Source organism: Zingiber officinale, chromosome 9B (assembly GCF_018446385.1).
Source record: "Zingiber officinale cultivar Zhangliang chromosome 9B, Zo_v1.1, whole genome shotgun sequence".
Classification (NCBI taxonomy): Eukaryota; Viridiplantae; Streptophyta; class Magnoliopsida; order Zingiberales; family Zingiberaceae; genus Zingiber; species Zingiber officinale.
In genome coordinates, this window is record NC_056003.1 from 93205333 (window position 1) to 93230858 (window position 25526).

A 25526-nucleotide genomic window follows, 5' to 3' on the forward strand; every position below is an offset into this window, starting at 1 on the left:
ATCAGAGTATTTACATTAGAAATTAGATTAAACCAAATGGAAGCTCATTTCTACATGATTGATGCCCAAATAGAGAAACTCTTACCACAGCCTCCTCCACAACCACTTGATAAAGGCAAAGGCTTATAAATTTCCATGAGTTCATCAGAAACAAACATGGTTTTTATTAAGGCCTCCAGAAAATGTAACATAGGAAAAACTCTTGATATTAAGGTTAAATGTTTAATTAATATACATGGTCATGAGTTCACTCTACATATCTTTTTAGATAGCGGGGCTACTAACTCCACCATTGATGAAGCTACACTTTGCTCAATATTACCAAAAGATTTTATTAAGACAGTTTCTCAACCTTTAATTAGTACCCAATTTGATGGTCAACAATTAGCTTCTACACAATTTGTGACAAACATACACTTAAGATTTTACAGTAATTATGATACTTATGGTAATCCCCTAACCCTCTCAAAATTATGGGTTAAACAATTACTACACATTAACATCCATCTTATTTTAGGACTCAATTTTCTTCTAGCACCAGTCGAGCTTTTCTCCTTACCAAAGATTATGCTCTTTTCTTTTCTACACCAATAATCTCACATATTAGCTCAGATTATCCCTCAATTGTTCATCTAATTACATTCCACACACACCAAATAACTTGACTAACACACCAGCTGAAACTACTTGTCAGTGCTCCACAACAGGTGCTTGTACCTCTACTTCTCTTCAAACTTGTGCTCTAGCTTTTTCTAAATATCAGGAAAACTAGAAATACTTGGTTGGTCTAGCCCCACAAATAATTATGTTTCTACATGGGATATTCCTACTGATTTATTAATCCCAAAATAATTATTGCAGATAATTAATACTCATCAACTTGATTTAGACTCTCTGATTTCTAGATTAGAAAAATTAGAAATAATTAGTAACAATCCAACCAAATATTGGGATAGGAACCAGGTATATTGTAAACTGACAGTCATTAACTCAGACCTAACAATTAAAGCCCAAGATTTAAAGTATACAAATTGGGAAATTGAGGAATGCAAAATGCACATCTAACAATTATTACATTTAGGTGTTGATCCTGTCCGAATCGCCGAACCAAAGGACGCTGGGCACGTGGTGCTTTCCTAGCCGATGGCGCAGGCCTCCGAAGCTCCGGCGATCCTGCACAGAAGTCGGGCCGGGAAGGGGTCCCAGCGGCGACCCTCCGACGCTCAAGTCAGGCAAAGCTCAATAGAGAGAAAAGGGCTCCAAAACTCGTAGCGTGCGTACCTCCGGCGAAGTGAGAGGTTCTTTATATAGAGCGGTGAAAGAACTAATGCACGTCCACCGAGGTGCATACGTGTCTGCAGCCCATACCTCGGTATGCACCTGTCAGAGAGCTTACCTGACGCCATACTGCAACAGTCCCATTGCGCCTTCGATGGGACAACAGGACACCCCGTTGTCAGCCTAGGAGTATGGCCTAGCCATATGACTCGACGGCTGTCAGAAGATGTTCCCCCTTCTTTACTGCTCATACTCCGGGGCGTCCGACCTGCTGGACAGGGAGTCCGGCCGGCCGGCCCCTCTTCCTTTTATGCGCTGGCCGGACGGCACTCACCTCGCGTCCGGCCTGCCGTTGACATTGGTGTGCTGGGGAAATTTCCAGTAGGTGCTAAGTAGAGACTGTTAGCAGTGTCATTTTCTCCTGGTTCTTCCGCTCGGCTCTTAACTACTGTTTCGACAGAGCGTCGGAACCCCGACCCGGTCGAGGCGCCTTTTACTACCGAATGTCCCTTGGTCGGCCGATCGGTTTTATCCATTTCTTCCAAGTCCGGTCGGCTCACCCTTCTCCGGCGGGCTACTTGGCCATTTGACCTCCACGTGGCGTTGACCCCTCGTTAGGGGGTCCCGGGCTCTTACCACCGGATCACTTGTCTTCCCCTCGAGTCTAGTCGAAGGAGGCGAAATCCGACTGACTGGACTGCCGATCTGACTGAGCAACGATCGCTGCATTGGGCCGCTCGGCCAGGCATAAGGATGCTCGTCCGTTCGGCGGCATCTTGTCCGTGCCTTGTGTTTTCTTGGAATCCATGTCCGATGCTCTCCCCTACTATCCATCACGTGCGCTGCTCACGGTAAAGGGAGCTCATTAAATGCGGCCAATATCCCGATGACACGTGGCGATCGTGCATTCGTCAGCGTATGGCGGTGGCGTCACTTCCGATGGGACTGCCGCCGTTTGAAATGAACGGCTGGATGACGACCTTGATATCGGTGACCTGCATCGGACGGTGGAAATTGATGGTGGCCGCCCATATAAAGCTCCCGACCCCTGCTCTTCGCCGCACTTCAACCTCCTCGTTTCCAGACATCCCGCTGCTCCTCCTCTCGCCGGCAACCCTGCGTTTCGGCTTTCCGGCGACCCTACAGCGTCTTCAGACCGTCTTCCTTTCTCGTAAGACCTTTTTTCTCGCTCCCAACATTTTCTTCTTTCTGTTAATCGTCTCCTTCAGTCGGTTTCCATCCATTCCTCGCTTGAACCTTCCCCTTTTGTCCCGCATTCTTGTCTTTCGATCATGACCAGAACTTCGCAGTCGACCGGCGATGCTCCGGGTCTTTGGTATTCGGCCATGGAAAGTCGGTTCGACGAGGAGGACGCCTTGCGCCTTACTCAAACCTATGACCTGCCGACCGACCACCAAATAGTGTTAGCCACACCGGCCGATCGGCCTCATGAACCGCCGTCCGGCACAGTTCTTTTCTTCCGAGACCAATTTCTGGCCGGACTGCGTTTTCCACCCCACCAATTTTTCTTACAAGTTTGCAATTATTTTCGCATTCCGCTCAGCCAGGTAGTTCCCAACTCTATTAGGCTCCTTAGCGGAGTGATAGTTTTGTTCAAACTGAACGGCATCCCCTTAGACCCAAAAATTTTCCACTACTTTTTTTATCCCAAGCAAGCCAAGTGGGGCACCTTTGTTTTCCATTCTAGGATAGGTTTCGTCCTCTTCGATAACATGCCGAGCTCCAAAAAACACTGGAAGGAGCATTTTTTCTATATACGTTTTCCCGAGCGGCCAACTTTTCGTACCAAGTGGCAGACGGCGCTGCCGGCGCAACCGGAGCTCTGCAAATTTAGAGGCGACGCGGCCTACCTTCATGCAGCCGAACGGCTAGTTGGTCAGCGCTATCATATTGACAAGCTGCTCCTCCCGGGAGTAATGCACATATTCGGCTTGTCTTCTTCCCCAGCCGATCTGCCCTGCAGCATGAGTAAGTCCCCTTATCCTCCCGTTTATTTTGTTCTAACTGATTTATTTCTTGCTTCTGCAGCTGAAGTCATGTGACGTGCTAAGGCGACCGAGAAGCTCAAATTGAAAGCCGCTTAGATCGAGGCAGTGAAGAACAAAGAGATCGCCGAGCGGGGCTTGGCGGCTCCAGCTGATCTGGCCGGCGAAGAAGGTGAGGGGACTCCAACTGTACCCGAAGCCTTAGACGCCCCTGCCTCTCACGATGAGGTCGTGGGCGACATAGAACCTTCTACCGAAGCCGAGGTGGAAGGCCGTTCGGCCGAGGATGTGTCGCTACGCACTTGGAAACGCCGACGACCGGAATCCGCATCTGCCTCAACTCCATTTGATGAACCACAGCCCGAGCGGGGCGCGGATGCTCCGGTGTTCTCCGGGACGGTTTCCCTAGAGAGTACCCCGACCCCACATGGCTCTCCGAGGGCAAGCTCCGAGTTGCCGCCGTCCAGTCCTACAAGAACTCTGCGCCGTATCAGGCGCTTGGGCGAGCTTCCCTCCTCGTCCACCGGTGGGCCGTCTGGTAAGGCAGACGCTTCTCAGAGTGAGCCGAGCGGCCAAAACTTAATTCAAACCGTTCTGCGCCTTCCTTCGGAGCCGTACATGGCTGCTGTTGATCGGCCAATGGTCCCTGAGCAGCAGATCACCTTGACGGGCCCTCTTGCCCAAGCTTGGGTGGACGCTCGGCGTCGAATAGCCAAGATGACTCCCGGGCAGCTCGGCGACAGCAACCTACAACAGGCCACCGGGGTATGTTCTGTTTCTTTGTTTGCGTATTTGAATTATGTTTTTAACCTGTCCACATTTGCTAGCAGAACTGGGTGGAGCATATCGTCATTAGTGATCGATTGGCCGAACTGGAGGACGAGTTGAAAAAATAAAAAGCTGCGGGGGGTACCGGGCAATCGACGGCCGCTCTGGAGAAGGCCAAAAAACTACTGGATGCCGAACGGAAAAGGGCTTCCGATCTGGCGAGCAAGGTCGTTCGGCTTGAGGCGATGATCAAGCAACGAGATAAGGAGATCAAGACGGCGACCACCCGGAAGCTCCAGGCCATCGATGATATGGACCGAATGAAGGTGGAGATCCGAGGGCTGGAGCAACGCATCAAGGATCTGGATGCTCTGCTGGCTACCGAGAAGGAGAGCCGCTCGGCCGATCTCCAAAGATTTGATGGAGACTTGAAGGATCTCCAAGCCGCCAGCGACGCTGCCCACGCCGCGCTCAAAGAATATCAAGAGGGGGAGTCGGCCCGTTCGGACGAAGTGAGGAAGGCGTATCTCCGCTCGGAAGATTTCGGAGAGAAGTTTACTGACAAGATATCTCTCACTTTCGAAGAAGCGATCAAGGCGGCGGTAGATTACCTGAAGACCAAGGGCCACCTGCCCGCCGAGCTGGCCATCCCCCCCGAGGACCTCGCGACCGTAATGGGCGCCATCCCAGACACTCTTTTTGACTTTGACGCGTGATAAGCGTTTTTTTGAACTTTTTTGTATTCCAACCGTTCGGCTCAACTTATTTTTGTAGTAACTTTTTTGGTTCACCCAGTGCATAATAGATAATCTTTTCTGTTCCTCCAACTTCCGTTTTGATAAGAAATTTTTCTTTCGTCACATTTTAAGTGTTCTTTATAACTCCTCCGCTCGGCTTTACGCTATAACGTGGACTCAAGCCGCTTGCCTTCAATAACATCTTTCGCCATGCAACTAGGTAGCCGCTCGGCGCTCGAACGTCATTCGTTCACTTGCTTACATTTTTAATTCTAATTAACCATCTCTAGCTTTGCGCCTTATTTCAAAGGGGTTTGCACTAGATTCTTGCAATGCGAGCCGCTCGGACGTTTATAGACGCCGGCTCGTCTCTCGATATTTAACGTCGGAGCTCGACGGTCTTCCGCTCGGACGTTTATAGACGCCGGCTCGTCTCTCGATATTTAACGTCGGAGCTCGACGGTCTTCCGCTCGGACGTTTATAGACGCCGGCTCGTCTCTCGATATTTAACGTCGGAGCTCGATAGTCTTCCGCTCGACCGTTTATAGACGCCGGCTCGTGTCTCGATCTTTAACGCCGAGCTCGGCGGTCTTCCGCTCGGACGCGTTTATAGACGCCGGCTCGTCTCGATATTTAACGCCGGAGCTCGGCGGTCTTCCGCCCGGACATTTATAGACGCCGGCTCGTCTCGATATTTAACGTCGGGCTCGGCGGTCTTCCGCCGGGCGTTTATAGGCGTCGGCTCGTCTCTAGATATTTAACGTCGGGCTCGACGGTCTTCCGCTTCGGGCGTTTATAGACGCCGGCTCGTCTCGATATTTAACGTCGGAGCTCGACGGTCTTCCTTCGGACGTTTATAGGCGTCGGCTCGTCTCGATATTTAACGCCGGAGCTCGACGGTCTTCCGCCGGACGGTTTATAGGCGACGTCTCTCGATATTTAACGCCGGAGCTCGACGGTCTTCCGCTTCGGGCGTTTATAGACGCCGGCTCGTCTCGATATTTAACGCCGGAGCTCGGCGGTCTTCCGCCGGGCGTTTATAGACGCCGGCTCGTCTCGATATTTAACGTCGGAGCTCGACGGTCTTCCGCTCGGACGTTTATAGACGCCGGCTCGTCTCTCGATATTTAACGTCGGAGCTCGACGGTCTTCCGCTCGGACGTTTATAGACGCCGGCTCGTCTCTCGATATTTAACGTCGGAGCTCGACGGTCTTCCGCCCGGACGTCGGCTCGTCTCTCGATATTTAACGTCGGAGCTCGACGGTCTTCCGCTCGGACGTTTATAGACGCCGGCTCGTCTCTCGATATTTAACGTTGGAGCTCGACGGTCTTCCGCTCGGACGTTTATAGACGCCGGCTCGTCTCTCGATATTTAACGTCGAAGCTCGACGGTCTTCCGCTCGGACGTTTATAGACGCCGGCTCGTCTCTCGATATTTAACGTCGGAGCTCGACGGCCTTCCCGGCTAACTTTTAACTGATTATATACGCCCTGCCGAGGGGCGAGGGGTCCTCGTTATCGATCGTGCGGCTCGTTTAATGTACCTCCGGCCGAACGGTCCGGGGCCTTCGATACTAAGCCTTTGGCTCGGATACAATTCACACTGCCGAACGACGCGGGGTCTACGTCATCGAGCGTTTGGCTCGTATATTTGTACGCCCCGGCCGAACGGCACGGGGTCTTCACGCAGTAGGCCGTTCGGCGAATAACGCTCAATGCATTTTCATCTTTTTGCTTCCTGCATTACAAGGACATAGGCGACTAGCATATACACAAAAATGAATTACATTCGTGCACCTTTCACCCAGCTCGATAAGGCTGGAGATGATTGGCACTCCACGGTCGATCCAGCTGCCGTCCGGCTTCGTCCTCCAAATAATATGCGCCTGAGCGGAGCTTTTCAATAACCTTGAAGGGGCCCGCCCACGGTGCCTCCAATTTGCCGACGTCGCCGACCGGCTTGACTTTCTTCCAAACAAGATCGCCGACCTGGAATGATCTGGGGATTACGCGGCGATTGTAATTTTGCTTCATCCGTTGCCGGTACGCCATCAGCCGGACGGACGCCTTGGCTCTTTCCTCTTCGACCAGGTCCAGCTCTATGTTCCTCCGCTCGGCGTTGCCCTCATCATAGCTTTGGATCCTAGCGGATTCGACTCCGACTTCAACAGGAATGACCGCTTCGCCGCCATACACCAAGTGGAAAGGCGTGACACCCGTCCCTTCCTTTGGAGCAGTTTGGATGGCCCATAAGACGCCCGGCACTTCATCTGGCCAACTTCCTCCCAAATGGTCGCGAAGAATTTCCCGATTGGCCACTTCGGCTTGACCGTTGCTTTGGGGATAAGCCACGGACGTGAAGTGTTGCTCGATGTCGTAGCTTATGCATCAATCCTCTAGCATCTTCCCTGTGAATTGCCGCCCATTGTCTGAGACCAATCGGCGAGAGATGCCGAACCGACAGATGATGTGTTGCCAAATAAATTTTTTGAACATCTGTTCGGTGATCTTGGCTAGCGGCTCGGCCTCCACCCACTTGGAGAAATAATCAACCGCCATTAGCAAAAATTTCCGCTGCCCGGTCGCCATTGGGAATGGACCAACAATATCCATTCCCCATTGATCGAACGGACATGAAACTATTGATGCCTTCATTTCTTCTGCCGGTCGGTGGTTGAAGTTATGGTATTTTTGGCATGAAAGGCACGTCGACACTGTCCGAGCGGCATCTGCTTGTAAAGTCGGCCAAAAGTATCCAGCTAGCAGGATCTTCTTAGCTAGTGCTCGTCCGTCCGGATGTCCTCCGCACGATCCTTGATGTACTTCTTGGAGGATGTAAGCCGAGTCCTCCGAGCTCACGCATTTCAACAACGGCCGTGAGAAAGCCTTTTTATAAAGCTGATCGCCGATGAGTGTGAACCGACCGGCTCTCCTCCTTAGCAGCTGGGCTTCATACTCATCGGATGGTGTGGCGCCCGAGCGGAGGAACTCTATGAGGGGCGTCCTCCAGTCGCTTGGAAATGTGAGGCCTTCCATCCGGTCGACGTGCGCTACCAACAGTACTTTTTCAATTGGCTGCTGAATGGCGACCGGCGTTATTGAGCTCGCGAGTTTGGCTAACTCATCAGCTGCTTGATTTTCTGCTCTGGGTATCTTCTGGGCAATAACTTCTCTAAAATCGGTTTTCAGCTTCTCGAAGGCTTCAGCGTAGAGCTTGAGCCGAGCGCTGTTGATTTCGAAGGTACCGGAGAGCTGCTGAGCGGCCAACTGCGAATCCGAGTGGAGCCTTACCCGACCGGCTCCCACATGCCGGGCAGCCTGCAAGCCAGATATGAGGGCCTCATACTCTGCTTCATTGTTGGTAGCCTTATAATCCAGCCGGACGGATAAGTGCATCTTTTCTTCTTGAGGGGAGAGCAACAATATTCCAATCCCGCTTCCGAGCCGAGTGGACGACCCATCCACATATATTCTCCACATAGCTTCCGGCTCCAGCCTTTGCACCTCAGTCACAAAATCGGCTAAGGATTGCGCTTTGATCGCCGAGCGGGGCTGGCATTGGATGTCAAATTCACTTAACTCCGTCGTCCATTTGATGAGCCGCCCGGATGCTTCTGGATTCAGTAACACACGTCCGAGCGGGCTATTGGTCTTGACGATGATAGTATGCGCCAGGAAGTATGGACGGAGGCGCCGAGCGGCGAGGATCAGAGCAAAAGCCAGCTTCTCGAGCCCAGTGTAGCGAGATTCAGCATCTTTTAAAATATGACTAAGGAAATACACGGGCTCTTCTCCGCTTGTCCTCACTAAAGCCGAGCCGATTGCATGCTCGGTTGAAGATAAGTACATATAAAGTGGCTCACCAGCAGCCGACTTGGCTAATACTGGGAGAGAGTTCAGATAGACCTTCAAGTCTTCGAACGCCTGATCGCATTCTTCATCCTAGTAAAACTTTGTAGCCTTGCGTAAGATCTTGAAAAAAGGAAGGCTCCGGTCGGCGGTTTTGGAGATGAATCTGGACAGAGCGGTTATCCGACCGGTCAAACGCTGCACTTCCCTTGTATTTCTTGGAGGCGGCATATCTTGCAGAGCTTTCACCTTGCTGGGATTTGCTTCGATGCCTCGTTCGGTCACTATGTACCCCAAGAAACGCCCTCCTTTTGCTCCGAACAGGCACTTCTGGGGATTAAGCTTGACTCCATATTTGCGTAGCGTTCGGAAGGTTTCTTCCAGGTCGTTGAAGAGATCGGCCGCTCGGACGGACTTAATGAGAATGTCGTCCACATAAACTTCTAGATTCCGCCCGATCTGCTCTCTGAATACTTTATTCATCAAACGCTGATATGTGGCCCCCGCATTCTTCAGTCCGAACGGCATCACATTATAGCAATAAGTGCCGTCGGCCGTCACGAAGCTGACTTTTTCTTGATCTTCACGGGCGAGCGGCACTTGGTGATAGCCCTGGTAGGCGTCAAGCATACAGATTAATTCGCAGCCGGCCGTAGAGTCCACCAGCTGATCTATCCGGGGCAGAGGATAAAAATCTTTCGGGCAAGCTTTGTTGAGATCCCGAAAATCTATGCACACTCTCCACTTGTTGCCTGGCTTGGAGACTAATACTACGTTGGCCAACCAGCTCGGGAACTGCACCTCGCGTATATGGCCGGCCTCCAGAAGTTTTTCCACCTCCGCTCGGATGATGGAATTCTGCTCGGCGCTGAAGTCCCTTTTTCTTTGCTTCACCGGCCGTGCGTCCGGTCGGACATGTAGCTCATGCTGCGCTATGCTAGGCGAAATTCCAGGCAGCTCATGCGTCGCCCAGACGAAGACATCATGATTTCTTCGGAGGCATTGGGTCAGCTCCTCTTTCTGCTTCTCCTCCAGATCGGATGCAATAAAAGTCGTGGCCTCCGATCGGGTTGGGTGAATCTGCACTTCCTCTTTCTCTTCATAAATTAAAGAGGATGGCTTTTCAGTGATGGCGTTTACCTCGATCCGGGGCGTCTTCCGAGCGGAATTGGCTTCTGCTCGGACCATCTCGATGTAACATCGCCGAGCTGCTAGCTGATCTCCCCGTACTTCTCCCACTTTGCCCTCCACGAGGAACTTGATCTTCTGATGGAAGGTTGAGACGACCGCTCAGAATTCACTGAGCGCCGGTCGTCCCAGAATGACGTTGTAGGACGAGGGAGAATCGACCACCACAAAGTTTGTTGTCCTTGTCCTCCTGAGCGGCTCTTCTCCCAACGAGGTAGCCAGCCGGATCTGTCCGACCGGCTGAACTTCGTTACCCGTAAACCCGTAGAGCGGAGTTGTCATGGGTAATAGCTCGGCTCGATCAATTTGCAGCTGATCAAACGCCTTCTTGAATAAGATGTTGACTGAGCTCCCTGTGTCAACAAATACGCGGTGAATTGTGTAATTGGCTATTACCGCTTTGATGAGCAGAGCATCGTCGTGGGGTACTTCAACTCCTTCCAAGTCCCCTGGCCCGAAACTGATTTCCGGTCCGTTCGCCAGCTCTTGGCTGCAGCCGACTGCATGAATTTAGAGCTGCCGGACGCTTGCCTTTCTAGCTCGATTGGAGTCTCCTCCGGTCAGCCCGCCAGCAATAACGTTGATCTCGCCTCGGGAAGTATTGCTTCTATTTTCCTCTTCCCGAGCGGATGGTCGGGACCGTTCTCTGGACGCTCGGCGATTCTCCTGCCTTGGAGAACGATGCCGATCGGGAGCCTGTTACTGTGGCCTATCGGTTCATGTCCGTTCGGCGTCATGAGTTCTCTGCCGCCTGTCGACTGAGGGAGACCGTAGTCCGGCATTCCGGGGCACGGGATGAGCCACGAAGGGAAAACTTCGACAATCCCTTGTATTGTGCGTATTCGTCCGGTGGAAGGAGCAGAACATCGGGGTCCATTTCTTCTTTGGCTTTGGCCGAGCGGCAGCTACCTCTTGCACGTGGGATCGGACATGGGGGGCTCTGATTGCTTCGGCCCTCGGTCCTCTGTAGAGCCGTCAATTTGGGTTGGGCCCGTCGGGTTGGCCCGCCCCGCCAAATAATTTAAGCGGGTTGGGTTGGAATTTTATCAACCCAAGTCCGCCGTGGGTCGACCCGCCTAGGCCCGCGACCCGCGCGGGTCGGCCCGCTCGGGCTTGGGTTGGCCCGCGGGTTGGAAAACATACGTAAGTTAAGTTTTAGATTAATTTATTATCTTTCTTTATTATAATTTTGAAATAAAAATAGTACTTTTCATCCAACATAAGTACTTGTTTATGTTCATTTATATTTAAAATACATGTTTATGTATACATTTAATTGTAGAAAATTTTTTCGAAGTAAAATATTGAAGATATGAAATATTTTTTACTTTTTTTAAAAATTTTTGATGGGCCCGCGGGTTGGCCCGCCAAACCCGCAACCCGCCTTAGAATGGGTTGGGTTGGAAATTTCCCAACCCGCCAATTTGGCGGGTTGGCCTGCCCCGCCAAATGATTAACCCGCCACGGGCCGACCCGCCCCGCCACGGGTTGGCCCGTCTGACAGCTCTAGTCCTCTGGGCTGTTGATGAGCGGTATGTTGTTTCCGCTCAGACGGAGGGGGCCGCTCGGCTGGAGTTTCTTTTTTCCTGGCCGCTTGCGCTTCTTCCACGTTGATGTACTCGTTAGCCCGGTTTAGCATGTGATCATAATCCCGGGGCGGCTTTCGGATGAGCGATCGGAAGAAATCTCCATCCACTAGGCCTTGTGTGAAGGCATTCATCATAGTTTCCGAGGTGGCCGTTGGAATGTCCATCGCCACTTGGTTGAACCGTTCGATGTAACCTCGAAGCGATTCATGGGCCTCTTGCTTGATGGTGAACAGGCTCACGCTCGTTTTCTGGTAGCGTCGGCTGCTCGCAAAATGGTGGAGGAAGGTCGTTCGGAAATCCTTGAAGCTCGTGATGGATCCGTCCGGCAACCTCCGAAACCACCGTTGAGCTGACCCGGAGAGGGTGGTGAGGAAAACCCTACATTTCACCCCATCTGTGTATTGATGTAGGGTTGCCGTGTTGTCAAACTTACCCAAATGATCATCTGGGTCGGTTGTCCCATTATACTCGCCGATCGTCGGAGGCACGTAATGCTTGGGCAAGGGGTCTCGCAGAATAGCCTCTGAAAATTGGCGATTGATCCGCTCGGGCGATGCGTCCGCTCGGGGGGGCTTTCCCCTTTCTGGCATCTCGTCTAGGCATTTCATCCGAAGAAGATCCCCTATCTCTGTGAGCTGATATGGCTTCAGGGGTGCGGAACAGGGCTCGATGAAATGCAACGGTGGCTGGTGGCGCTTCCGCTCGACCACCAGACGCTGATGTTGCTTGCTGCTCCGGCCGCTCGGCTGTGGCTTTCTATTTTTGCTCCACGAGCTTGGCGGCCCTTATCTCGATCAGAGCGTCGAGTTCCTCATTCGAAAGCGTCACCGTGTGTTGTCGTCCAGCCTCGTCCATTGTTTCCGATCGGATGCAGGAGCGTTCCCACAGACGGCGCCAAATTGATCCTATCCGAATCGCCGAACCAAAGGACGCTGGGCACGTGGTGCTTTCCTAGTCGATGGCGCAGGCCTCCGAAGCTCCGGCGATCCTGCACAGAAGTCGGGCCGGGAAGGGGTCCCGGCGGCGACCCTCCGACGCTCAAGTCAGGCAAAGCTCAATAGAGAGAAAAGGGCTCCAAAACTCGTAGCGTGCGTACCTCCGGCGAAGTGAGAGGTTCTTTATATAGAGCGGTGAAAGAACTAATGCACGTCCACCGAGGTGCATACGTGTCTGCAGCCCATACCCCGGTATGCACCTGTCAGAGAGCTTACCTGACGCCATACTGCAACAGTCCCATTGCGCCTTCGATGGGACAACAGGAGTATGGCCTAGCCATATGACTCGACGGCTGTCAGAAGATGTTCCCCCTTCTTTACTGCTCATACTCCGGGGCGTCCGACCGGCTGGACAGGGAGTCCGTCCGGTCGGCCCCTCTTCCTTTTATGCGCTGGCCGGACGGCACTCACCTCGCGTCCGGCCTGCCGTTGACATTGGTGTGCTGGGGAAATTTCCAGTAGGCGCTAAGTAGAGACTGTTAGCAGTGTCATTTTCTCCTGGTTCTTCCGCTCGGCTCTTAACTACTGTTTCGACAGAGCGTCGTAACCCCGACCCGGTCGGGACGCCTTTTACTACCGAATGTCCCTTGGTCGGCCGATCGGTTTTATCCATTTCTTCCAAGTCCGGTCGGCTCACCCTTCTCCGGCGGGCTACTTGGCCATTTGACCTCCACGTGGCGTTGACCCCTCGTTAGGGGGTCCCGGGCTCTTACCACCGAATCAGGTGTCATACAAAGATCTACCTCCAGACATAGAACCCCGACTTTTATAGTTAACAAAGGAGCAGAACAAAAATGTTGATAGTCACGAATGTTGTTTAATTATAAAAGATTAAATGATAATTGCCAAGAAAATGGTTACAAAATCCTAGATAAAGCTCAACTTTTAAATAAGATACAACATTCTAAATGGTATTCAAAATTCGATATGAAATTAGGCTTTTGACAGGTAAATATGCATCTTGACTCTATTGAATGGACAGTATTTTCCTTCCCGAATGACCATTTTGAATGGCTTGTTATACCTTTTAGCCTTAAAATAACTCCCCAAATTTTCCAATAAAAAATGGATGATATGGATGATATCTTTCAGCCCGTTTCTATGTTTACCTGTGTTTATATTGATGATATTATAGTCTTCTCGAAAACTAAATAGGAACATTATGCCCATTTACATATTACTTTTAATTTATTTGAACAGCATGGTCTTATCATTTCTAGAAAGAAAATAAAATTAGCATAAACAAATATAGAATTATTAGGAGCTGAAATAGGATAAGGACAAATAACATTACAACCTCATGTCTCTATAAAAATCCTTTCTTTTCCTAATAAAATGGAAGATACTAAAACTTTACGAATGTTTTTAGGTCTACTAAACTATGCAAGACCTTACCTTAAGGATATAGGAAAAATTAGTAGACCTGTATACAATAAAACTAGTTAGGGAGGCATTCTCTACCCAAAAACATCTAAATATGAACCTAAAATAACCGAAAACTTATGTAGGTATGCCTCTGGAAAATACCAAGAAAAAGGGCATTTAACATCACTCGATTACAAAATCTTAATAGTATTCTATTGTTTAGAGACTTTTAAGTTATTTATCTGTAACAAACAAGAAATCACTATCAGAATAGATTGTGAAGCCATTGTAAAATATAGTCAATAGAAAAAACATATTAGGAAAGACCTCAGTACTAAACATTGGCTAAAATTTACAGATACTATAATTAACAAAGGCTTAAGAAACAATGGGAACACATAAAAGGAGTTAATAACTCATTAGCTGATACATTATCTAGACTACTACATTAACTATTTGTAATTAATTTTGGTGACTCCTTATAGGATTATGGACAAACTAAGAAAGGTTTGTACTTTCTCTACCAAAACAATGCGGTTTGATAACCAAGACTTATAACTCTTTACACAACCTAAGGATCAGTATTGTTTCTCTACAAGAGATAAACTAGACCACATTCAAAACTATCTCATTGACAACATTTGGCATATTCCCACTTTACCTGGAAGCTCCGAACACAAAATTACTGTCATTAATGCACTTTCCAACTATTTCCTTACTATCATACAAAAACCAGCAGGAAAGAAGTTCTCTTGTTACGTGGTTTTCTCAGGTCCCCATGCAGGGGTCTACTCTACTTGGGAAGAAACCAACTTGGCTATACAAGACTTGGAACATCCCTACTTTAAGGGTTTTTACTCCCTGGAAGAAACTTTTACAGCTGCCAGAGCGCAACTTGGTCCACACTTCTTTATCAGTTCCTTACTTAAGCAATTCCATTACAAGCTACTGGCTCAAACACTCACACTCTACCGACTTATGCTCAAATATTAGGAAGTGAGCTAGAAGACAGTTCTGTTGGAACCCCAAGGTGTTTTGATGTGATCAAACAAGTTAAGTTAGGTTCTGCTTTGTCTAACCCTTGTGTCTAAGTGTGCAGGAGCTTATGAACACAGGAAGTCGAGCGGAAGATGCGGCTAGCGAGAAGGACGGCACGGGAGAGAGCCGACGGGCTCGGTGCGTCCGAGGGATGAGGTGACCGCGGAAGAGTACACCGGTGGACGAGAAGAACGTATGCGACGTTCGAGGGACGAGAAACCGGGAAGGAAGGCTGCTCGAGGAGAAGGCCGGAACCTGGGTTCGGGTGAGTCCTATTCCGGATGACCGAGATCATCCAAGCTAGCGGAGCCGGAACAGAAGACCCGGACCGAGATGAGCTAAACTGGAGCAGTGGAACCGGATCACAAAAAGTCAACAAGGTTGACTTAAGTGGTACGGGCACCTGGAATCATTCCAGGCGCCCTGGGCAGCTTTTGAGGGTATGGGCGCTCAGAACCCAAAATTCATCCACGATGATGTGGACGTTGACTGAACGTTGGGGGATAAAGTTTTATCCCCCCCAGGGCGCCCGGAACCCTTCGGGGCGCCCCGAACAGTGCTATAAATATATCACTGATCTGCACAGATAATTCAACTAACTTGTAATCCATTTTCTCTATGCTCTCTATTCTTTTGTACTGTCCACGCTGTAAGAGGCTACTCCACCCAGAGGAGAATCAGATAGTGCGTCATCTTTGCCTTGGATTAGCAATCCTCTGATTGCAAACCAAGTAAACCCTCTATGTCTGAATTTGTTTCTAATTAGTCTCTTTTATTTATTATTACAAGTTCTTTTAAATTAGTTGATTATCCGAGAAAGGTTTGTGGTTTATTTTTTGTAGGGCAATTCACCCCTCCCCTCTTGCCGGCCTCCAAAGGGACCAACAAGTGGTATCAGAGCAAGGCGCTTCAGGAGGACTAACCGCCGATCGAAGTAACGAGATGGTCGGACCAAGCATCGTTCCACCAAAATTCGAGGGGGACTTCGCAGACTGGAAGCGTCGTATGGAGGTATTTCTAAAAACTGATTTCGAAATTCGGTTTATTATGAAGCATGGTTTTGTAGCTCCGATGAATCAAGATGGAGAAGAAAAAGAAGAGAGTCATTGGACAAAGAAGGAGCAGAATGAGTCTGTAGTGAACAACCATGCGAAATATCACCTGCTGAGCGTGTTGCCGCCTCAAGAGGTCAACCGCATCGGAAGCTATTCATCTGCTAAAGAACTCTAGGAGAAGTTCCTGGAACTCCACGAAGGTATGTCCGAAGCGAAGCTCGCTAGAAGAGACATCCTCCGGAACAAGCTGATGAACATCCGTCTGGAAAAAGGTGAGAAGGTAGCCAATCTGCACGCGAAGGTAAAAGAACTGATTACTGGTCTCGAGAACCTCGGAAAAATGGTAACAAATCGAGACACTATACGCTACTCACTCAATGCATTTCCCAGAACTTCAGAATGGACATCAATCGTCGACGCCTACTACATTTCGAAAGACCTGGAGGTAAGTACTTTAGAAGAACTATTCTCCACTCTTGAATTGCATGAAACCAGGTGTGCAGGAACAAAGGAATCAAGCCAGATGATCGCACTAAAGGCAACCAAAAGAGATGAACCCAAGTCAGACTCAGAAGATGATCAGGAAGCATACATGGTAAGAAACTTTAAAAAGTTTTTTAGATCTAATAAATTTAAAGAATACAAAATAAAGAGAATCCAAGGAATAGAAGAAGGATGCGTTGTTACCAGTGTCAAAAGGAAGGACACCTAAAAGAAGATTTCCCAGAACTAAAGAAGGACAAAGGCAAGATTCCCAAGAAGCACAAGAACCTAAAAGCTACTTGGGACGACACTTCTTCATCTAAGTCCGAGATTCAAGAATATGTCGGGCTAGCGCTGATGGTAAGCTACGAAGGACAAAGCACATCAGAACCCAACATCGATGAAGGGGAAGCGACCTCAGATGTAAGCAGCGAAGCAGGGGGAGATTCAGGCTTCAAGTCTGATATGGTAAGTGAGGTATGCCTCTTACCCCCTAATCAACTTTACTTTGGTATTAAGGCAATGAAAAAATCCATGTAGAAATTAGAAAATAAAAATACCAAATTAGAAAATGAAATTTTAGAAACAAAAAGAATTTTGGCAAAATCATGTCTTATAGAGGATTTTGAAAAATTGAAAATTGAAAATGAAAAACTAAAAGAAGAAATTGTAAGGCTAAAAAAGTCTAACGATTCAAATGTTTCTGCTTTTGAAAATTATAGAGGATTAAACTGGTATTATAAGTTTCATCAGAATCAAATTAGAAAAATATCAAAGGCCTATGTACCTAGAAAATATTTAATTAACCCTATAGGAAGGAACCTCTATTGGGTTCCAAAAACTTGTTTAATTTAAAATTAAAATTAGACTTAGCATTTTCAGCAAGAAAGTTAAACAGATAGTTTCTTTATGAGACATTGTCTAAGGAAGTGGTTGTTGCTCCAATAACCAAGAAGGCCTAGTGCCTCGCCACGGCTTGGAAGCCAAAATATTGAAATTTTAATTAACTTTCTAGAAAAAGCATTAATTTAAATTACTTAATGCTTTAAAAAAGTTATTCAATGTGTTTTAGAAAATTTAAAAAAATTACCTTAGAAATTTTTTAAATTGATTTAGAATTTTTTTTTTGGAAATTGCCTTAGAATTTTTTTTTTTGACTTAAAAAGTTTTTTAAATATTGCCTTAGAATATTTTTTAAAATTGCCTTAAATTTTTTACTTATAGACATTTTTTTAAAAAAGGAAATGTTGAAATAAGTTTCAAACTTAAATTTTAGAAATTTTTTAACACTTATGAATTTTTTTAAAAAAAATATGAAAAATGTTTTACTTAAAATTCTTTTTCAAAAGAAAATTCTGAAGAATGTCTTTACTTAGATATTTTTTGCAAAAACTTTTGAAAAAAAATTCTCAAATTAATTTTGGACTTATTTGCTAATTTAAAAAGAGTATTTCGAAAGAATTTTTTTTGGAATTTACCTTAGACTTGTTAAAAGAAACCCCATTTTTTATGTGAGCAAAGGGGGAGAAGGATGTTAAGTCTAGAGGGAGGTATATAATTTTTCAATTGAAAATTATTTGGACTTATTTGCATATTAACTATTTTTTATTGCATCTGTTTTACCCTAACTTAACTTGAGTTGCTAACATCAAAAAAGGAGAGATTGTTGGAACCCCAAGGTGTTTTAATGTGATCAAACAAGTTAAGTTAGGTCCTGCTTTGTCTAACCCTTGTGTCTAAGTGTGCAGGAGCTTATGAACATAGGAAGTCGAGCGGAAGACGCGGCTAGCGAGAAGGACTGCACGGGAGAGAGCCGACGGGCTCGGTGCGTCCGAAGGACGAGGTGACCGCGGAAGAGTACACCGGTGGATGAGAAGAATGTACGCGGCGTTTGAGGGATGAGAAACCGGGAAGGAAGGTTGCTCGAGGAGAAGGCCGAAACTTAGGTTCGGGTGAGTCCTATTCCGGATGGTCGAGATCACCCAAGCTAGCAGAGCCGAAACAGAAGACCCGAACTGAGATGAGCTAAACCGGAGCAGTGGAACCAGACCACAAAAAGTCAACAAGGTTGACTTAAGTGGTCCAGGCACCCGGAATCATTCCAGGCGCCCTGGGTAGCTTTTGAGGGTCCGAGCGCCCGGAACCCAAAATTCATCCACGATGATGTGGACTTTGACTGAATGTTGGGGGATAAAGTTTTATCCCCCCAGGGCGCCCGGAACCCTTAGGGGCGCCCCGAACAGTGCTATAAATATAGCACTGATCTGCATAGATAATTCAACTAACTATGAATCCATTTTCTCTGTGCTCTCTATTCTTTTGTACTATCAACGCTGTAAGAGGCTACTCCGCCCAGAGGAGAATCAGATAGTGCGTCATCTTTTCCTTAGATTAGCAATCCTCTGATTGTAAACCAAGTAAACCCTCTGTGTCTGAATTTGTTTCTAATTAGTCTCTTTTATTTATTATTACAAGTTCTTTTAAATTAGTTGAATATCCGAGAAAGGTTTGTGGTTTATTTTTTATAGGGCAATTCACCCCTCCCCTCTTGTCGGCCTTTAAAGGGACCAACAAGTTCTGCTCACACATCAGAAGATGCTACAAAAATCCACAAGCCCGACTATTTGACTTTAGCACAATTCAAAAAACAAAATAAGGCTACAACCTTACAAAGGGCCTTTGAAACTCCTTTAGTTGGTTTTTCAAACACTATTTTTGAAGATATTACCACATATGCACACAGTTTGGCTGAAAAATCAACTTTACAAATTTTTATGGAACTATGTGAAGCCCTGAAAGGCTTTCACAAAACTCCTTCTGAAAGTATGATAATAGTCTATGAAATTGAGTTCAGCTCCAAACTCAAATGACAAAAGAAAGACCCACCTTGTATTGACTTTGACAAATGTGGTTGTCAATGCCAACTTATTTACTCTTTTAACATTGCCAATGTGGATTATGAAACTTACACAAACACTGCCTATAAAGGCTAGACTATTACTCCTTTTATTTTACTAGACTATGGTCTCCTACATAAATTATGGATCTATGATCCCAATTCAGTTAAAGACTTTCCCAAGAAATTGGGCACTATTATTTCTATAACATTAAAAGAAGAAGAAACATTTGTTGGTTGTACATTTGATAGTACTCCACCTGAATGGTTGGAACTCAAAATCGAACCCACTCGACATCTAGTCAAAATTGACGTTAATAAGGTTGGTGGTTACCAAGTAGAACTAGAAGATTACCCATCCGACACAAACTTTGATTGGAAAGCTCCTCCCTCTTTTGTTGATCAACTCAAACATTGGCGTGCCTCTGTCCAAGGAACACATTGAAGCTGGGACAAAATTGAAGACCTAGACACTTATTTTCTGGTAGGAGAATCTTTCACTAAGAAAATTCACTGGCCAAAGGAAATTGGTACTAGATTCTTTCCGTTCAACTTTATTACTCAGTATACTACTCTATTTCATCATTATCAAAAGAAGATAGAAAAAATCAGTAACAAATGACTAGCAAGTTCAGTACTTTCATCCAGAGCCTACAAGGCTACCCTGACCTGGCACAGAGCATCAACCCAAGCGTCAATCTCACAAGCTCCATCTTTGAATTCCACAGGAGAACAGAATATAGATAACATAATCGACCCCTAAAAATTTGACCCACTCTACAGTAACTCCACTCAACTAATAGTACCTCCTATCCTAAGCTATCCTCCTTATCTGCCACCCGTCTTCCATTCCTAAAAGCTAAAAGCAGGACCTCCTCTTTTTCCTACCATTAGTCCTCCTTTACCTCCTTTTCTGCCACCTATCTTCCATTCTGAAATGAAGGCCCTCCATTATCCCCTCACCTGTCTACCATTCCAGCAGACCCTCTCTTTTCCAGATGCTTTCTTTCTCTTGCAAAAAAACTTTTCTTCTCTCTGAAGTAACCTCTCTTTTCTTTGTTTATAAACCCCCCCCCCCCCCCCTTCTTCTGCTTCTATGAATACAAAGCAAACACTTTTCTCCTCTGCTCAAGTGTTCTCCCAGCGATAGTTCTGTAAGTTGTTAGTATCTATGTAAGAGCAATATATAAGATTTCTATAAATTATTCTATCTGTAAAATTATCCTGTATATTATCTGTTATCTACCACTAGTTCTATGTAAAAATAGTCTGTAAGATTTCTATGTAAATTATCTATGTAAGATTATCAGTCTATATACAAGTGCGTACTACTTAAGATAAGTCTATCTAGTTATTAGCGTCTTTTCTTACTTACCTCTATGGTCTTCTTCAGTCTTTTTTCAAGTAACATAGTGGTGAACGGTAACTGTAAAAGATAAGTAGGTTAAGGTAAGACATGTGCTAGTTTAGAAAGGACAACAACGAAATAGCCATATTCCTATATAGTCAAGGCATTGACCTTCTTGTAGATCTTTTACCGGTGAGATTCACTAAAAGACATTAGAAAAAAAGTAAGGAAGCAACAAGTCCAAGATCTAGTACATAAACATTACCGACTATATACTACTATTATTATCTACTACTATTTAATGTTTCTGCTATTTTATTTTACTACTACTGTTAGTACTTATTATTACTTTTTAGTCTTGATATTTACTATGCTAACAGTTGCTATTGATACTAACGTCTGAAAATTTCTCAAAACATAGTTCCATAATATATATATATAACTTCCTTTTTATTGTTTTCAAGGAACGATCGTTAGTTGAAATATTGAGGAAGTAGGTAGCAGTATAGCTTATACAGTGAGTTCCTCAAATCCTTCATAAAAATATATTCTTCTTTACATGGTACTCAAGTCCATGCAATTGTTCTTTAATCACAGATCATCCAAATGCAGTATCTTACATGCATCAGTCTATCTCATTAGTAAATCTGATCAAAGTTGTTCTTATTCTTGATTTTCTCGATTCAACTAAAGATATTGGACTTGTATACTGTCCGTCGCAAATATTTTTCTATTTATCTTAATGACTGATAAAAAATTTTTATGAGATCAAATCGATCATCTCAAGACTAATCAATAAAATTAAATAGATTTATTAAATTTTTTCTTGATTTTCTCAATTGCAAATGTACCTCAAAGAAGACTATGATTGAATAATTTTATATGAAATTCTAAGCATTTGCACTTTTGTGAATAAAAAATTTGCATCATCAATTAAATATTCTAGTCGTTAAATATTTTAAATTTTATAATAAAATATATCATAAATTAAATATTTATAAATTTTATTCATAAAATTCTTCATTCTTAAATATTCTAAATATCATCGGTTAAAATTTTCATCCTCAAATATTCTAAATTTTATAATTATATATTTTATAAATTAAATATTTCACATTATATTTTAAAAAATAATAAATAAATAAAGAGAGTATGTCCATCCGCATGTGCGTGTTAGGTACGCTTACTGTGCTATACCTCACATCTTTTTTATTTTAAAATATTTTAAAAAATAAAAATAACTGGACAAAAGTTTTTTAATTTTCTCATCTCTATCCTCTCGAATGGTAGAGATTTGAAATTTGAAAATATTTAGAGAAATTATTTCCAAATATCCGATGTCCTTACCAAGTAGATTATTCCATTGCATATTTGCATGTCGGCAACTTGGCGAAATTTTTTTTTAAAAAAAAAATTATCACTTACGGGTTAACTCCACCGCACTGAAGTCTTTGATGCGACATTTGGAGTTAGAATTTAAGACCATTTTAGCACCATTTAAAATACACATAACATTAACTATTATAATATCTATTACCTCATTTAAAAAATACGAAGTCCACTCTCATATATTCAGTATAATATATCATATTTTTTTTAACATTAATTTTTATTATTTATAATTCCATAATTCATTTAATCATCTTAAAATTAATATATATTAAATAAATATAATTTAAATATATTTTAAAATATTAAAATTATTATTATTATTTTTAAATAATAATTTTACTTTAAAAAAATAATTTTACTCTTTTATTTATTTTTTAATTTAAAAATTTGTAATTTTTTTAATAAATAAAATTTAAAAATAAAAAAAATATATAAACTAATGGGATGGGCCAAGACGGTCCACTCTCTTGAACGTGTTCAAGTGAAGCGATGTACAACAATAATCAAGTATTTTCTCATTAGATGGGGTCAGCTGTATGAATCTTTTTACGTCATTGAACTCTATCTCCTATTAATTCAAGTGAAGCGATATAACCTTTCATAATTTTTTTAACATTCAAAGGAATATCATAACACCCTTTTTAATAGAGCATCGTGAATGTTTTTACTAAATAAAACCTGAATACACAATTTAAATAGAGAAATAACATCATCTGATGACGTCTTATAGGAACTAGTTCAAATCTTCTATCCTCAATATTATATATCCTCGTGTCTTATTCATCGTCCCAGCCTACCATCGGCGGCCTCCGTTCGTCGCCCCAATCAACATTATAACCCTTAGAGAAGGTAAACCCAAGGGAGTCGTCATCGGCACGATTGGCGTCGGAATCCGATCAGATCTGAGCAGACTTTCCTCTACTGTCGATCTGAACCTCTGCTCAGATCCGACCGGATTCCGGCGCCGATTGTGTCGATGACGATCCTCTTGGATTCACCTTCCTTAACGATTATAATGTTAATCCAGACGACGGCTGAAGGCCGTCGACAATATACTGAGACAACGTGTAGGACAAGTGACAGAGATTTGAACTATATTGAAACACGAACTGCCTAACATATTTTTACAAATAAAAATTAGCAACAAGTTAATTGTTGGTTTTTAATAACTCGTCCAGGAGTAAAATTAATAATGAAGCCTTCACAATGTTTACTATAGTTTAAATGAAAATTATTTAATTACGATCAGTCATGTTAGCTTCTAAATAATAATTTTATATCATTTTAATTTTATTATACGTTAACTTAATTAAAATAATATTTTAATAAATAAAATAAATACGTAGAGTACATGCATTTATTATTTTTAAATAAATATAAATAAATTATGATTAAATGCGTAAAAATTAGCATAAAGCTTCTGCAATGGGTAGATTTTTATATATAAAGCTTTTACAATGCGTAGAAAGTATTAGGTAGTTTTTACAGTAGTATTAAATTTATGGATATTTTCAGAATAAAATAACGAAAAGACGCTCTAATATTTCTTTAATTTGGGGCTTTTTTATTTTTAATAATAATAATAATAGCATGAAAAAGATGATTAAAGTTGGTCTAATTTAATTTAATTTAATGGAAAGAAGTGGGCGAACAGCTCGAGACAGTGGATCTAAGCATCGCTCTCTGCTTTATTCTCCACAACATTCTGAATCACTGACGTGAAATGAACCCAACAAAAGTACAAACTTTTCAAAAAGAAAACAATAATTTTGTGATTGGTCAAGGGCCTTTCTCTCTTTTTTTTCTTTTGTTTTTTAAACTAAGGTGAAATGTTATAATGACTCAACTATACATTTTAGCTAAAAAAAACCTACTTTATTTTTATTTTTATTTTTATTATTATTAAAAACACATTATGATTTAAACAAATATTAAAACATCATCTAATCTCTTTTTTTTTTTTAAAAAAAAAAATTATTTCAATTGCACTGTATCAATTTTATTTAAAACTAATACATCATATAGTAATTTGATTAAAATTATCTATAGCAGTTTTATCTAAAATTGTATATGAATTTAATTAAGTTGAATGATTTTAATCAAGTCGAAAAAAATAGAACTGTGTTTTGTGTGAAATGATTTTAATTGAATATAAGTTTTATTTAGTTTTGATCAAATTTAACATTATACAATTGTTCATTTGAAAAATCTCTTTAAAAACCTAATGTCCTAACTTCTAACAGATGCCGAATAAAGTTAGTATGTTTTTTTTCCTCTTTTACTAAGAACCACGCATATTCCTGGACTAGTTATTCCTTCAAAAGTCAATCTGAACGCCCTTCTTTTCCGTATCGAAATCCCCAACCTCCATTACTTTGCGCTAGCTTGCTTAACCGACGAGGATTTCGATGTAATCGATTTCTCTTTAAATTCCGAGTCTTTTTCTTTACATGAACCTGTACAGTTAAATCAGATGCCCTTTTTCCAAACTCCTCTCACGTCTCATCTCGATTTCTCTTTACATCATCACCGTATCATAGTTTTGACAATACTTCCCCTTGTCAACCCTGCCATCATTTACCATGCCATTCCTTTCTGGTTGTAAGTCTCGAACCTAGACATCTCTCTGAACTTCCCTCATTTGTTTTTCTCTGCTCGCTGGAAGCCATTGCTGCCATGCTATTGCAGTCTGATGTGGACAAGTATAGAGGAAAGTCATTATCTCGATCTTACAGGAACAGGCCAAATCTATGACACTGTCAAACACATGAAAAAGGGTGGCACGCTGCGTGCAGTAGTCTTGGTGGTGTTGCCATCACTGAGATGGTGAGCTCTCTGTAGACTGTAGTGCACAGTGTGCATGGCATTCGGGAGGGCCAGGCCTGAGCCAATCAAAAGCTCTGCTATGCTTCCACCAAATCCAGAAGCTTTAGCGTCGTGAGTGGTGGAAGAGTTGGCATGGTCGCAATCTGACTCTGATCTGGTGCTGCTCGAATAAGAAAAACGGGGGAAAAGATTGTGGAAGTCCTTATTTGAGCCATTAACGAGACAGTGAGTTTATCTGCCTGGTTTATGGTCATTTTCAGCACGAGCATGGCTCAAAAGAGGAGTGTGCTCGAAAAGTTGTTGAGTCCGGCATTACAACATACAGATTGTGAGTAAATTATAAATTCATGAATATATTTTAGTAAGAATTTATTTATGTTCGTTTAATATATATATTGATCCCGTCTAAAATTAAGAAGATGATTCGTTAGAAATATAGTTTGGCTATTAATTTAGTAAAGAATCTATGTTATCCTGTAATACAAAAAGCGTTAATGTCAGCTCAGGAAAAAAGGTCTCTGGTGTTGATTATCCGATGCTCAAGTCAATACTCAATCTCTGAAAAGAAAGTAATGGATTGTAGTGAAAGATGTGTGCAAATAAGAAATATCGCATACCTCTATCGATAGATGAAGACATTCTTTTATAGTATTATTATAATGTCTATGTAACGTATTCGCCTTTTGTCGCCATTGTAACGTCTATGCATTC